Raw genomic sequence first — 17283 nt, 5'->3', positions numbered from 1 at the left:
CTCCTTCTAAACGTTTTAAGCAATTATATCCTGTACCGTCTGACAGGTTAGATTTTTGGGACAAAATCCCTAAAGTTGATGGGGCTATTTCTACCCTTGCTAAACGTACTACCATTCCTACGTCAGATGGTACTTCGTTTAAAGATCCTTTAGATAGGAAGATTGAATCCTTTCTAAGAATAGCTTATCTGTGTTCAGGTAATCTTCTTAGACCTGCTATATCTTTGGCTGATGTTGCTGCAGCTTCAACTTTTTGGTTGGAAACTTTAGCGCAACAAGTAACAAATCATGATTCTCATGATATTATTATTCTTCTTCAGCATGCTAATAATTTTATCTGTGATGCCATTTTTGATATTATCAGAGTTGATGTCAGGTTTATGTCTCTAGCTATTTTAGCTAGAAGAGCTTTATGGCTTAAGACTTGGAATGCTGATATGGCTTCTAAATCAACTCTACTTTCCATTTCTTTCCAGGGTAACAAATTATTTGGTTCTCAGTTGGATTCTATTATCTCAACTGTTACTGGTGGGAAAGGAACTTTTTTACCACAGGATAAAAAATCTAAAGGTAAAAACAGGGCTAATAATCGTTTTCGTTCCTTTCATTTCAACAAAGAACGAAAGCCTGATCCTTCATCCTCAGGAGCAGTTTCAGTTTGGAAACCATCTCCAGTCTGGAATAAATCCAAGCCTGCTAGAAAGGCAAAGCCTGCTTCTAAGTCTACATGAAGGTGCGGCCCTCATTCCAGCTCAGCTGGTAGGGGGCAGGTTACGTTTTTTCAAAGAAATTTGGATCAATTCTGTTCACAATCTTTGGATTCAGAACATTATTTCAGAAGGGACAAGCATTACCAGTTTGTGGCTCTACCGTTTGGCCTAGCTACAGCTCCAAGAATTTTTACAAAGGTTCTCGGTGCCCTTCTGTCTGTAATCAGAGAACAGGGTATTGTGGTATTTCCATATTTGGATGATATCTTGGTACTTGCTCAGTCTTTACATTTAGCAGAATCTCATACGAATCGACTTGTGTTGTTTCTTCAAGATCATGGTTGGAGGATCAATTTACCAAAAAGTTCTTTGATTCCTCAGACAAGGGTAACCTTTCTGGGTTTCCAGATAGATTCAGTGTCCATGACTCTGTCTTTAACAGACAAGAGACGTCTAAAATTGATTGCAGCTTGTCGAAACCTTCAGTCACAATCATTCCCTTCGGTAGCCTTATGCATGGAAATTCTAGGTCTTATGACTGCTGCATCGGACGCGATCCCCTTTGCTCATTTTCACATGCGACCTCTTCAGCTCTGTATGCTGAATCAATGGTGCAAGGATTACACAAAGATATCTCAATTAATATCTTTAAAACCGATTGTTCGACACTCTCTAATGTGGTGGACAGATCACCATCGTTTAATTCAGGGGGCTTCTTTTGTGCTTCCGACCTGGACTGTAATTTCAACAGATGCAAGTCTCACAGGTTGGGGAGCTGTGTGGGGATCTCTGACGGCACAAGGAGTTTGGGAATCTCAGGAGGTGAGATTACCGATCAATATTTTGGAACTCCGTGCAATTTTCAGAGCTCTTCAGTTTTGGCCTCTTCTGAAGAGAGAATCGTTCATTTGTTTTCAGACAGACAATGTCACAACTGTGGCATACATCAATCATCAAGGAGGGACTCACAGTCCTCTGGCTATGAAAGAAGTATCTCGAATTTTGGTTTGGGCGGAATCCAGCTCCTGTCTAATCTCTGCGGTTCATATCCCAGGTATAGACAATTGGGAAGCGGATTATCTCAGTCGCCAAACGTTGCATCCGGGCGAATGGTCTCTTCACCCAGAGATATTTCTCTAGATTGTTTAAATGTGGGAACTTCCAGAAATAGATCTGATGGCGTCTCATCTAAAAAAGAAACTTCCCAGGTATCTGTCCAGATCCCGGGATCCTCAGGCGGAGGCAGTGGATGCATTATCACTTCCTTGGAAGTATCATCCTGCCTATATCTTTCCGCCTCTAGTTCTTCTTCCAAGAGTAATCTCCAAGATTCTGAAGGAATGCTCGTTTGTTCTGCTGGTAGCTACGGCATGGCCTCACAGGTTTTGGTATGCGGATCTTGTCCGGATGGCCTCTTGCCAACCGTGGACTCTTCCGTTAAGACCAGACCTTCTGTCTCAAGGTCCTTTTTTCCATCAGGATCTGAAATCCTTAAATTTAAAGGTATGGAGATTGAACGCTTGATTCTTGGTCAAAGAGGTTTCTCTGACTCTGTGATTAATACTATGTTACAGGCTCGTAAATCTGTATCTAGAGAGATATATTATAGAGTCTGGAAGACTTATATTTCTTGGTGTCTTTCTCATCATTTTTCTTGGCATTCTTTTAGAATACCGAGAATATTACAGTTTCTTCAGGATGGTTTAGATAAGGGTTTGTCCGCAAGTTCCTTGAAAGGACAAATCTCTGCTCTTTCTGTTCTTTTTCACAGAAAGATTGCTATTCTTCCTGATATTCATTGTTTTGTACAAGCTTTGGTTCGTATAAAACCTGTCATTAAGTCAATTTCTCCTCCTTGGAGTTTGAATTTGGTTCTGGGGGCTCTTCAAGCTCCTCCATTTGAACCTATGCATTCATTGGACATTAAATTACTTTCTTGGAAAGTTTTGTTCCTTTTGGCCATCTCTTCTGCCAGAAGAGTTTCTGAATTATCTGCTCTTTCTTGTGAGTCTCCTTTTCTGATTTTTCATCAGGATAAGACGGTGTTGCGAACTTCTTTTGAATTTTTACCTAAAGTTGTGAATTCCAACAACATTAGTAGAGAAATTGTGGTTCCTTCATTATGTCCTAATCCTAAGAATTCTAAGGAGAAATCGTTGCATTCTTTGGATGTTGTTAGAGCTTTGAAATATTATGTTGAAGCTACTAAATCTTTCCGAAAGACTTCTAGTCTATTTGTTATCTTTTCCGGTTCTAGAAAAGGCCAGAAAGCTTCTGCCATTTCTTTGGCATCTTGGTTGAAATCTTTAATTCATCTTGCCTATGTTGAGTCGGGTAAAACTCCGCCTCAGAGGATTACAGCTCATTCTACTAGGTCAGTTTCTACTTCCTGGGCGTTTAGGAATGAAGCTTCGATCGATCAGATTTGCAAAGCAGCAACTTGGTCCTCTTTGCATACTTTTACTAAATTCTACCATTTTGATGTATTTTCTTCTTCTGAAGCAGTTTTTGGTAGAAAAGTACTTCAGGCAGCGGTTTCAGTTTGAATCTTCTGCTTATGTTTTTCATTAAACTTTATTTTGGGTGTGGATTATTTTCAGCAGGAATTGGCTGTCTTTATTTTATCCCTCCCTCTCTAGTGACTCTTGTGTGGAAAGATCCACATCTTGGGTAATCATTATCCCATACGTCACTAGCTCATGGACTCTTGCTAATTACATGAAAGAAAACATAATTTATGTAAGAACTTACCTGATAAATTCATTTCTTTCATATTAGCAAGAGTCCATGAGGCCCGCCCTTTTTTGTGGTGGTTTTGATTTTGTATAAAGCACAATTATTCCAATTCCTTTTTTTATATGCTTTCGCACTTTTTTATCACCCCACTTCTTGGCTATTCGTTAAACTGAATTGTGGGTGTGGTGAGGGGTGTATTTATAGGCATTTTGAGGTTTGGGAAACTTTGCCCCTCCTGGTAGGAATGTATATCCCATACGTCACTAGCTCATGGACTCTTGCTAATATGAAAGAAATTAATTTATCAGGTAAGTTCTTACATAAATTATGTTTTTTTCAAAGAAATTTGGATCAATTCCGTTCACAATCTTTGGATTCAGAACATTATTTCAGAAGGGTACAGAATTGGTTTCAAGATAAGACCTCCTGCAAAGAGATTTTTTCTTTCCCGTGTCCCAATAAATCCAGCGAAGGCTCAAGCATTTCTGAAATGTGTTTCAGATCTAGAGTTAGCTTGAGTAATTATGCCAGTTCCAGTTCTGGAACAGGGGATGGGGTTTTATTCAAATCTCTTCATTGTACCAAAGAAGGAGAATTCCTTCAGACCAGTTCTGGATCTAAAAATATTGAATCGTTATGTAAGGATACCAACATTCAAAATGGTAACTGTAAGGACTATCCTGCCTTTTGTTCAGCAAGGGCATTATATGTCTACAATAGATTTTCAGGATGCATATCTGCATATTCCGATTGTACGACACTCTCTGACGTGGTGGACAGATCACCATCGTTTAGTTCAGGGGGCTTCTTTTGTTCTTCCGACCTGGACTGTAATTTCAACAGATGCAAGTCTTACAGGTTGGGGAGCTGTGTGGGGGTCTCTGACGGCACAAGGGGTTTGGGAATCTCAGGAGGTGAGATTACCGATCAATATTTTGGAACTCCATGCAATTTTCAGAGCTCTTCAGTCTTGGCCTCTTCTGAAGAGAGAATCGTTCATTTGTTTTCAGACAGACAATGTCACAACTGTGGCATACATCAATCATCAAGGAGGGACTCACAGTCCTCTAGCTATGAAAGAAGTATCTTGAATTCTGGTTTGGGCGGAATCCAGCTCCTGTCTAGTTTCTGCGGTTCATATCCCAGGTATAGACAATTGGGAAGCGGATTATCTCAGTCGCCAAATGTTGCATCCGGGCGAATGGTCTCTTCACCCAGAGGTATTTCTTCAGATTGTTCAAATGTGGGGACTTCCAGAAATAGATCTGATGGCCTCTCATCTAAACAATAAACTTCCCAGGTATCTGTCCAGATCCAGGGATCCTCAAGCGGAAGCAGTGGATGCATTGTCACTTCCTTGGAAGTATCATCCTGCCTATATCTTTCCGCCTCTAGTTCTTCTTCCAAGAGTGATCTCCAAGATTCTGAAGGAATGCTCGTTTGTTCTGCTGGTAGCTCCAGCATGGCCTCACAGGTTTTGGTATGCGGATCTTGTCCGGATGGCTTCTTGCTGACCGTGGACTCTTCCGTTAAGACCAGACCTTCTGTCGAAAGGTCCTTTTTTCCATCAGGATCTCAAATCCTTAAATTTAAAGGTATGGAGATTGAACGCTTGATTCTTAGTCAAAGAGGTTTCTCTGACTCTGTGATTAATTCTATGTTACAGGCTCGTAAATCTGTATCTATATTATAGAGTCTGGAAGACTTATATTTCTTGGTGTCTTTCTCATCATTTTTTCTGGCATTCTTTTAGAATTCTGAGAATTTTACAGTTTCTTCAGGATGGTTTAGATAAAGGTTTGTCCGCAAGTTCCTTGAAAGGACAAATCTCTGCTCTTTCTGTTCTTTTTCACAGAAAGATTGCTATTCTTCCTGATATTCATTGTTTTGTACAAGCTTTGGTTCGTATAAAACCTGTTATTAAGTCAATTTCTCCTCCTTCGAGTTTGAATTTGGTTCTGGGGGCTCTTCAAGCTCCTCCATTTGAACCTATGCATTCATTGGACATTAAATTACTTTCTTGGAAAGTTTTGTTTCTTTTGGCCATATCTTCTGCCAGAAGAGTTTCTGAATTATCTGCTCTTTCTTGTGAATCTCCTTTTCTGATTTTTCACCAGGATAAGGCGGTGTTGCGAACTTCTTTTGAATTTTTACCTATGTTGTGAATTCCAACAACATTAGTAGAGAAATTGTGGTTCCTTCATTATGTCCTAATCCTATGAATTCTAAGGAGAAATCATTCCATTCTTTGGATGTAGTTAGAGCTTTGAAATATTATGTTGAAGCTACTAAGACTTTCCGAAAGACTTCTAGTCTATTTGTTATCTTTTCCGGTTCTAGGAAAGGTCAGAAGGCCTCTGCCATTTCTTTGGCATCTTGGTTGAAATCTTTAATCCATCATGCTTATGTTGAGTCGGGTAAAACTCTGCCTCAAAGGATTACAGCTCATTCTACTAGGTCAGTTTCTACTTCCTGGGCGTTTAGGAATGAAGCTTCGGTTGATCAGATTTGCAAAGCAGCAACTTGGTCTTCTTTGCATACTTTTACTAAATTCTACCATTTTGATGTGTTTTCTTCTTCTGAAGCTGTTTTTGGTAGAAAAGTACTTCAGGCAGCTGTTTCAGTTTGAATCTTCTGCTTATATTTTCAGTTTTTTTCATTATAAAATTTAAATTATTTTGGGTGTGGATTATTTTTCAGCGGAATTGGCTGTCTTTATTTTATCCCTCCCTCTCTAGTGACTCTTGCGTGGAAAGATCAACATCTTGGGTAGTCATTATCCCATACGTCACTAGCTCATGGACTCTTGCTAATTACATGAAAGAAAACATAATTTATGTAAGAACTTACCTGATAAATTCATTTCTTTCATATTAGCAAGAGTCCATGAGGCCAACCCTTTTTGTGGTGGTTATGATTTTTTTGTATAAAGCACAATTATTCCAATTCCTTATTTTTTATGCTTTCACACTTTTTTCTTATCACCCCACTTCTTGGCTATTAGTTAAACTGATTTGTGGGTGTGGTGAGGGGTGTATTTGTAGGCATTTTGAGGTTTGGGAAACTTTGCCCCTCCTGGTAGGAATGTATATCCCATACGTCACTAGCTCATGGACTCTTGCTAATATGAAAGAAATGAATTTATCAGGTAAGTTCTTACATAAATTATGTTTTTTGCACTAAAATGCCCCTTTCATTTCTGCAATGACTCAACTTGCCTTAAGAACCTTGCAGTGACACATTTTTCATTAATTATCAATCAGCCATTGCTATCTTCAGATTTCAGTTTTTACAAGGCACAAAATTCATGCATTCCAATTGAGTGGAAACCTGTTATATTTTCTGATTAGCACTACAGTTGTTGTTTTTGTTATATGTAGGTAATGGACAGAATAATCGCTTCTCATTAATATTACTGAGAGGTAGGAGCTCTGCCTTATGGAGAGAGCAGCTGGAAGAACAGATCTTATGCTTATCCTGGCTGTGGAAATAAGTAAAAAATCAAAGGTTTGCCAGTCATGAGCATGAGTGCTCTTTCAAATTTATTTTCAATAAGTAATACATTCACACTGCATATAATTACGTTTAAAGGGACAGTCTGAATTGTTATTGTTTTAAAAGAAAGATAATTACCCATTCTCTTGTTTTGCATAACCAACACAGTTCTGTTAATACATTTACCCCTGTGATTGCCTTGTATCTAAGCCTCTGCAAACTGCCCCCTTTTTCTTCTTAAATGGAAAGAGTCCACAGCAGCATTCATTACTTTTGGGAAATAAGAACCTGGTCACCAGGAGGAGGCAAAGACACCCCAGCCAAAGGCTTAAATACTCCACCCACTCCCCTCATCCCCCAGTCATTCTTTGCCTTTCATCTCAGGAGGTTGGCAGAGATGTGTCAGAATTTTTTAATTTTTGTTTTTGTCTCTTATGGTGGGTAGTACTCTTCGGCATGGGACGGAAGTTTTTAGTAATCGTGTTAGCCTCTCAGTGAGGGCTTGGATGAAAGTTAGAGTCCGGAGATGCAGGAAGTTTCTTTCTGCGAAACCATCCCAACTAAGATTAACAGCTCCTCAAGCAATCAGCATTGTCGAACTTCATTTTGCTGCCTGCTTTCTTCTCTCAAGTCCATGGCGGAAGCGATGCTACTATTCTTCACACTTGAAAGGCCGTGTTCCTGTTCCACGACATTGATTCCGGTAAGATCGTTTCATTTTACTTTATGCAATGTACTGTAATGTGATGTTTCCTGTGTGGCTAAAGCTCCTCGCGGGTTTAACTTTTAAAAATGGGTCTCAGTGAGTCTCCGTTTGATCTTGGAATCGAGGGTTAATATCTCCTGAGGGGGGTTATGGGACATTGGGGTTTATAATCATGTTTGTTATGTGAATCATCCTGCATATGTGTGAGGTTATGGGCTCGTGGTTGGAACTTAGAGGCCTTTGGTAGTGACGTGGCCTGTTGGCTGTACGCACTTTTTGGACTATACGGTTCACCCTGTATCCGGGCGTGGTTATGCTCTGTTCCCATTTCCGCATTCCCGACCATGTGGCGTCTGAGATTTATTCTAGTCCACGTGGGTCTGGTCATAGGAGGTGGTGAGTGCCCCAGCCATTGGTGGTGTCAGGTGCCATTTTGTTGTTACTGAGTAGTCCATATTGCTATCCCTTCCTAAAGCTTTGGGGGATTTTGATGCTGAGCCTATGATCATTTCAGATTCAGATACGGAGGATTTGGATACTGACACAATTGTAATATCTGATTCAGATTTGGTGTCAGGTGACGAATCCGATTTAGCCTCGTTGACTCCTGTCAACCATTCTTGTTCCATTTGCCATCTGGGAGCACCCGGTTCCTCGGGCTCGGGGAATCAGGGGGCTGCTGAGCCATCTGCCTCTGGGGGTCCTGTGTCCCAAGGAGCAAGATCCTAATCCCTACCTAATGTTCCTCTTACACATGCGGGTAACTCAGTTTATAGTTCCTCCATGCGGGGTGGTGTGTTCCCCCGAGAACTTGCAGCATGCTTTCACTTTCAGATAATGTTGGCGATGGCTCATCTACACAGTCCAAACATTTCTTTAAGAATGTGCTTGTGCCCTGTTGTCCCGGGTATTCCACCTTGGGGTGGGCCTCCGCAGTATCCTAAGGTTTCTGTTCCGGAGTGTTGTGCATTTCGGTACCGGATTGCGCCTTTGTGTATTGCTCAGCTATCTGTTTGAGTCACTGAATGACCCTATCATACATAGATATGGGAATTTTCAGTCCGATGGTTTGAATGGTACTAAACGTTAGACATATGGGTATGAGGTAATCTCCTATTATCTTTATTTGAGTTTCTTTCCCAGTTATGAGATGGGGCTCCATATGGCTGGTCTGACGGGTAGGCCTTTTTTTGGGGTTTTAACTCTCAATATTTTAGTTATATCCGATGGATGTCTTTTATTTGTTTTTGTTTTCTTCGGAAACCATCTGGGATTGATACTCTTGGTTACTTCTGTGGAAGTTGTTGGACATTAGTCTTATGTTTAAAATGTCTGTTTTTCCTTTTCCCCTATGAGGGAGAGTTTATGAAGCTTGCTGGTTAGGACCCTTAATATGGGCTGGCCCTGTTTGGGTTCGTCCGGTCTTGCAGCTGCTCAGACACGTGGCGCTGTTTTGACTGTGGTTTGGTAGCAGCGCTGAATGCTCAGTTTATCATTTTTTCATGTTCCACTGCAGCATTCGAGAGGAACCTGAGGGTTCCTGAGGTGGGAAGGATTTAATCGGTCCTTATAGCTTCTAGTTGTAGGTGAGAGTGTTCCGTTGTGTCACTATCTGTCATATTTCATCAGAGCCTTGTGTGCCTCCTCCAGGTGGGGGAGGGTGGGCGGACTTCGGTCCCATTACCGCTGTTTGAGTGGTTTGCCTTCAGTTTAAGGCTTCAGGATGGTCCTATTAGGACTGGATCCTACGGCTTCTGGATAAGCTGTTCAGCTTGTGGAGGGTTTTCTATAAGAATTGTTGCAGCTCTGCACTCCTTAAAGGGGATGTGTCTGCTGTTCTAGTGTCTAGATGCAGTTTTTATTCTTGGATGGTATGGTCTGTCCAAATGTTGAGACCTTTAGGTTTCTTTTCATGTCTCCAGGTGAGTCAGATACCCTTTTGGGGATCAGCGTCCTGGATGATGGTTGATCCCTGTGGGGACTTGTCTAGCTCAGGGTTTCCCGGAGCTGGGAAAGTTTAACACCTTATTTTCTCTGTACCCTCTGCCTGTGTGGAGGTAATGGAGAGCCTAGCCCGGCTAGTAAGGTTTTGTGGACTTCAAGGTTCCCTGCTGTTGTCCTGTGACTAAAAGGTCCCTTTATACGACTTCTGGCCCAGCTCCTTGGAGCGTGGAACTTTAGCTAGGGATGGTCCCTTTTTTAGTCGGGGCCTGCAAGTCTTTCGTTATCCAAATTTAGGATATTTGTCCATTCCCCTTTTTGTCTGACTTTTGGCCAGTTGGGGTGTTTAGTTCTAGGGTGAGACTGCCTGAACTATTAGATGCCTGGAATTATTTTCCTTCAGAGACTCTGCTCCTTTTTCCTAATCCTATTTTGGATTCTGGGATCTCAGGATTAGTCGGAGTGTTCTCTGGTAGTGGGAACTTGGGCTGTGTCCTTGATTTATCTACCTGTCCGGGTCAGATTCGGCCTGGTATTCCAATATTTATTACTCCTTACAGAGTATCCCATGTCATCTGGGAGTTCCTGGGTGGCTAGCACCTTTGAGTGTGGGTTTCGACTCTACTGCTGGCGTGGGTTTCCAACTTCTGTTGCTCCTTAGGGTTGCAATTCCCTGGTCGATTGCTAGTGTCCCCATGGATTTCTGTTTTGCAGGTCATTGGGGTCGGCTATGCCTGTGTTTGGCATGCGACCTGTAAGGGGGTCCTCTTCTAGGATATTTACGTTTGGGTTTTTATACCCACTTAACTGGTGGTTCGGACCTTTGGGTCATTGTTGTTCTTTCCGGTTCTTTCCCTTTTATATGGACTATTAAACTTTCTTTGGAGATGAGGTCCTTTTTTGTTTAGGACTTCTTAAGGTTGGGAGGCATAGGGTGGAGGTGGTCCACCTGGGGCCTTTCCGGTTCTAAGCAGATTGTGGGCCTTGTTTTGATAGATACTTATCAGTTTAAGGCCTTATCTGGGGTCAGAGTCGGGTTGTCCTTGTACTCTGGTGAGATGGTCCTTCCATCTCTTCGCTCGTTCCTGTATCAGTTTCAGGATTCTTTTTGTTTCTGTACTGGATCTGTGTGGCTGGGTTGATCCAGCTAGGTATGGGTCTGCAGACAGGACTTAGTGGCCTAAGGGATAACTACCCTGCCTAGTAAGCTAAAGGCTTAGAGTTTGAATCCCACTGTGGCAGCTTTCTTAATAAAAAAATGTTCGAGCGGTCTAGGGATCGAGGTATCCCTTGTCTGTGAAAGCTTGTTAGTTCAGTATGCAGGGAGAGGTTTTCTCTTTCTCCTTGTTCCTACACAGGAGATGGTTTTCTTTACCTTCAGATTCCCAGGGTATATTCTCCTTCTTGGGAGGCCTTGATGGAGGCTTGTGTTCTCCTTTTTAGGGGCCTAAGTGTAGGTTGGGCGGCTTAGGTTGCTGAGAGAATGCCCTCTGTTGAGAGATTGTTTTTACACAGTACACTTACTGTGGACTGCTTCTTAATTCCTTGCAAGCTCTTTGGTATCGTCATCTTACACGGACACGGTGTTGTTGATCCTGAGGTTTTTTCTTGGGTCTATTGCACATTTTCATGTTGAATACTTTGTTATTCTATGGGTGGGCGCAGAGAGGACTTCGCGTCTTCTGTTACATCCTTGCTTGCAGGATATTGGGGAGAGGTTTCCTATTTCTGTGTCCAGATTATTCCATTTTTTCGCTTCATGTGGTGTGGCATTATTCTCGGTTTGGATCCATTTTTGTCTCCATGAGCCAGGTCTTCACACACTTGAGGTGTTTTCTGTCGTATTAAAGGAACCTTTTCGTTTCTTTGGTTCCTTGCCTTGCTCCTGGAGCTTAGGGTGGTTGGAGGAACTGTTTATTGGGGCGATGGTATCTCTTGGATGATTGTTGGCTCAGTCGAGTCCATTTGCGGTCTCTTGTTTGCCTCTGGATTGACGGCGAGTCAGTGTCACCGGGGCTTTTCTTCAAATTTTTCTTCAAATTTTTCTCGGCTTCGAGGAAGCGGGATTTTTTGTTGGGTTGTGGTTCAGGTCTGGTGGCCTCAGTTTGGGCCACCTATGTACCCTCCCATCTTGGCATTCAGTGTCTTCTTTAGCTTGGGTATTGATTTCCCAAAAGTAAATAATGCTGCTGTGGACTCTTTCCATTTAAGAAGAAAAACATAAATTATGCTTACCTGATAATTTCATTTTCTTCTGATGTAAAGAGTCCACAGCACCCTACCCTTAATCTGTGGGGCGTCCTTATATTTTTCTGGCACCGTTTCACCCTGATATTTCTTGCTGTTCCTTGTTCCTCTGCAGAATGACTGGGGGATGAGGGAAGTGCGAGGAGTATTTTAGCCTTTGGCTGGGGTGTCTTTGCCTCCTCCTGGTGGCTAGGTTCTTATTTCCCAAAAGTAATGAATGCTGCTGTGGACTCTTTCTATCAGAAGAAAATGAAATTATCAGGTAAGCATAATTTATGTTATTAATTGACTCCTAGGTAACTCCACGTGCGTGAGCACAGTGTTATCTATATGACACACATGAACTAACGCCCTCTAGTGCTGAAAAACTGTCAAAATGCATTCAGATTAGAGACGGCCTCTAAGGTCTTAGAAATTAGCATATGAATCTCCAAGGTTTAGCTTTCAACTAAGAATACCAAGAGAACAAAGCAAAATTGGTGATAAAAGTAAATTGAAAAGTTGTTTAAAATTACATGCCCTATTTGTATCATGAAAGTTTATTTTGGACTATACTGTCCCTTTAACATTAGAACATAGAAAGTGAAGTTATTCAATAGACAAAAAAAAGGCTTATTCAAATTATCAGGCATTTAAAACAACCACACCATCCCCTCATCCCCACTGTCTTAAAGCAATATTGACTAAGAATTATCATTTGTTACCAAAATCCAGAGGCTAGCACTTAAAAAGTCTCTGAAAATTGAAACTTCCTTATACAAAACACAGCCAAGATTATATTACATGTTCTCATCATTTTGCATCTTGACTATTGAAATGCCTTCCTCTCAAGTCTTCAAAACTACCATTTGTCCCTATCAACAATGCATCTGCCAGACTGTTCCCCATTAGAAAACGCTCCTCAACTATGCTCCTCTTCTGCTCCTCCTCTCTACTAATCCCTCTTCTGGCTTCCTTGAGCCATAAATATAAAATTCAAAATCCTGACCCTACCATACATGGCCCTAAATAATGCTGCACCCTTCTTTAGCTTTGCCAAAAACCTTCTTTCACCCAATCTTGTCACCATCTCGAGTTACCACCAAAAATACTTTTTTAGAACTGCACCTATTTTGTGTACTTTTCTGCCTTACTTTATAAGACTTGATTCAAGCATTTAGAGCTTCAAGTGTTACCAAAGACATTAATATTTAGGGATAGTTACAACCAGTTTTTCACTATTTATTTCATCATCTCAGAACCCCCTCTTTCCTATGAGCTGTTCTTGTACCCCGTTTAGCATGAAGCTTTATAAGACCACTTGTCCTGTGTATTACATTTATATTACCTACTTCTATATATTACCTTTTTACAAAGGGACCAGTATTCTGGAGTAGCTCACAGTCATGGCTCGCGAGCACCTCATCATTTTTGTAGATGCTTTTCCGTAAATTGTACCATGGCATAATGCACCTATGTTCTATCGTTTTGGAGGATTTTGGCAACCTATGCGAATAATAATAGCAGTGTTTAATTGTTCATATATGCTGTGAGATTAATGTCACTTTAAGTGACTATTAATTTGAATAGGAACTTTTAGATCCATTCACATTTTCAATCTCATCTTATTAACTTCTTCCTTTGGCTTTGTATATTTATGTAGGAGTAATGCCAAGCTCTACTTTGTCACTCTTCATGTAATATGCTCTCAGAGGCTTACAAGGGTTTGGACATAATATATGGAACATGCTAAATTACTCTTTAACTATTTTAAATACTGAATCAGTCATATTAAAGGAAAATGTATGTTTCTTGCACTATTGAACATGTTTCTATAACAAATAGGACCTTAGTTCAATAATTGTATTTATATTAATAAATGTATGTGATGGGATGGTGAATGGTTGCTTTTGACACATTAAACTGTTTTTATTGAATAAATATGACTTAAAAAATTGTTACCAAATATTAATTTTGTCAAGAAATATTACATTTAACGACTGTAAAATGTTTTCTCCTGAAATTGAATGTGACAATCAAAAATACTCTAACATTAAAAACTAGTTATTATTGAAATAAACTAAATTCTACAGATGTATAATAGTAAAAATACTCTTTTTTTGTGACAGAGTTTTATTATTTAATAAACTTCCCCTTATTAAATTAAACACAAAAAACTTCTTACCTGGTTTGCTCCAGAATTGCACCTATAAATGGATGCAGGTGTATCAACCAATCAGCTGCTGCACTGGGACTCTCTGCATCTGCTGATTGGCAGATTTGCCAGATACCTTTTTTGGAGAGTGTGCCAACTAGTACCTGGCTCTTTGAGTTTTTATCTATTATCAGCAGTTATACAAAAAGACTGATTGCTGCTATTAATTCTGGCTGGTCCACAACTGAAATGGATAACACCATCTTTGGCAGCTTAGAAAACTGTCAGATTTTTGTTTTGCACTAACCTATAATAAGACCATTAATTATGGGGCTTGCTGTCGTTAATGGATTAAACTTAGAGGGATACTAAACCCAAATGTTTTCTTTCATGATTCAGATAGAGCATAACATTTTAAGCAACTTTCTATTTTACTCCTATTATCATTTTTTCTTTGTTCCTGTGCTATCTTTATTTGAAAAAGAAGGCATCTAAGCTAAGGAGCCAGACAATTTTAGGTTAAGTACCCTGGATAGCACTTGTTAATTGGTGGTGGCTAAATGTCAGTCAATCAGCAAGAACAACCTAAGTTGTGAACCAAAAATGGGCCGGCATCTAAACTTACATGCTTGCTTTTCAAATAAAGATAGCAACATAATTAATAAAAAATGATAATAGGAGTAAATTAGAAAGTTGCTTAAAATTGCATGCTTTATCTGAATCAGGAAATATTTTTTGGGGGGGTTCAGTGTCCCTTTAAATGCTGTATTTACTAGGCAAAAAGTGTCAAAATGTATTTTACAATTAGTATTACCAAATGTGAAATCTTCCTAATTATATAAATTAAATATTGCTTACAACCACAAAGAAAACTATATTAACTAAACATAGGAGTTTGACATTTAATATGTTTGTTGAAAAATGTTGAAATATATGTGTGTCTATGGCAGCTGAGCTGATAACAGGTTATGAAGGTAAACACAAAATAATTATTTTTATTCAATTGAGTTAGAGTTGCTTAGCAACATATTCGTTCTTGTGAAAAGTACTACAATGCTGAACAATAAATTAAAGTGAAGGTGGGGTTAAGCTTATTAACACCTGACATTTCCATGCAATTATAAAACTAAATGTGGAAGTAAGAACATTTACACCAGCCAAATGGTTTAGTCTGTATGCATTAAACAGTATATTGTCCTTGTGTAATCTCCATACAAATTGAAATACAAGTTTTATGATTTTTAATGCTTTTTATTTCAATATTTTATTTATTAATTTAATATGATTTTTTTTTATTGATTTTTTTGTGAACCCTATTGAAATATATGCATTGACTTCACATACTTAAAGGGACACTGAACCCAATTTTTTTCTTTTGTGATTCAGATAGAGCATGACATTTTAAGCAACTTTCTAATTTACTCCTATTATCAAATTTTCTTCATTCTCTTGGTATCTTTATTTGAAATGCAAGAATGTAGGTTTAGATACCGGACCATTTTTTGTGAACAGCCTGGGTTGTCCTTGCTGATTGGTGGATAAATTCATCCACCAATAAAAAAAAGTGCTACCCAGAGTTCTGAACCCAAAAAAAAGCTTAGATGCCTTCTTTTTTTAATAAAGATAGCAAGAGAACAAAGAAAAATTGATAATAGGAGTAAATTAGAAAGTTGCTTAAAATCGCATGCTCTATCTGAATCATGAAAGAAAAAATTTGGGTTCAGTATCCCTTTAAAGGGATATGTAACCCAAAATGTTTATTTTATGAGTCACATAGACCATGCAATTTTAAACAACTTTCTAATTTACTTCTATTAATAATTTGTCTTTGTTTTCGTGGTATCTTTTTTTTGAAAACCTGGGACTAAAGCTCAGGCACGTGCACATGTCTGGAGAACTATATGGCAACACTTTTGCAAGAATATTATCCATTTGCCCTATTTCCTGTCATATAGTGCTCCGGACACCTACCTAGATATGTCCTCAACACAGAATATCAGGGAAAAGAAGCAAATTAAATAATAGAAGTAAATTGGAAACTGTTTTTAAATTGTATGACCTGTCTGAATCAGGGGGCACCACTTGCAAAACACACTCGGCTAGATTACGAGTCTTGCATTAGCCTTAAAAAGCAGCGTTGAGAGGTCCCAACGCTGCTTTTTAACGCCCGCTGGTATTACAAGTCTTGAAATGACAGGCTCACCGTTCACTTTTTTGGTCAGACTCGAAAATACCGCAAATCCACTTACGTCAATTGTGTATCCTATATTTTCAATGGGACTTGCATAACACTGGTATTACGAGTCTGACAAAAAGTGAGCGGTACAGCCTCTCCTGTCAAGACTGGTACCGCATTTAAAAGTCAGTAGTTAAGAGTTTTATGGGCTAATGCTGTAGCATAAAACTCTTAACTAAAGTGCTAAAAAGTACATTAACATCCATAAACTACCTATTAACCCCTAAACTGAAGCCCCCCCCCCCACATCGCACTAAACATAAAATAATTTTTTTAACCCCTAATCTGCCGAACCGGACATCACCGTCACTATAATATATTAACCCCTATACCACCGCACTCCCACATCGCAAACACTAGATAAATATTATTAACCCCTAATCTGCCATCCCTAACATCGCCAACACCTACCTACATTTATTAACCCCTAATCTGCTGCCCCCAATGTCGCTGCCACTATATTAAAGTTATTAACCCCTAAATCTAAGTCTAACCCTAACACCCCCTAACTTAAATATAATTTAAATAAATCTAAATAAAATAACTATCATTAACTAAATTATTCATATTTAAAACTAAATACTTACCTGTAAAATAAACCCTAAGATAGCTACAATATAACTAATAATTACATTGTAGCTATTTTAGGATTTATTTTTATTAGGCAGATTAGGGGTTAATAAATATAATGTAGGTGTCGGCGATGTTGAGGGCAGCAGATTATGGGTTAATACATATAATGTAGGTGGCGGCGGTGTCCGGAGCGGAAGATTAGGGGTTAATAATATAATGCAGGTGTCGGCGACATTGGGGGCGGCAGATTAGGGGTTAATAAATGTAAGATTAGGGGTGTTTAGACTCGGGGTTCATGTTAGGGTGTTAGGTGTAGACATACATTTTATTTCCCCATAGGAATCAATGGGGCTGCGTTAGGAGCTTTACGCTGCATTTTTGCAGGTGTTAGGTTTTTTTTTTCAGTCGGCTCTCCCCATTGATTCGTATGGGGAAATCGTGCACAAGCACGTTTTACCTGCTTACTGCTAACGTAAGCAGCGCTGGTACTGAGGTGAGATGGGGA

The 17283-nt window shown here is 39.6% G+C and overlaps 1 protein-coding gene across 3 annotated transcripts in view; it reads left to right on the top strand.

Annotated features, from left to right (window-relative positions):
• SPON1 (spondin 1) overlaps positions 1 to 17283 on the top strand; it is a 747780-nt gene that overhangs the window by 327618 nt on the left and 402879 nt on the right. The gene's annotated exons all lie outside the window — the stretch shown is intronic.

Source organism: Bombina bombina, chromosome 7 (genome assembly GCF_027579735.1).
Source record: "Bombina bombina isolate aBomBom1 chromosome 7, aBomBom1.pri, whole genome shotgun sequence".
In the NCBI taxonomy this organism is placed as follows: Eukaryota; Metazoa; Chordata; class Amphibia; order Anura; family Bombinatoridae; genus Bombina; species Bombina bombina.
Note: the sequence above shows the minus strand (reverse complement) of the source record. Positions and strands in the feature narration are given on the sequence as shown.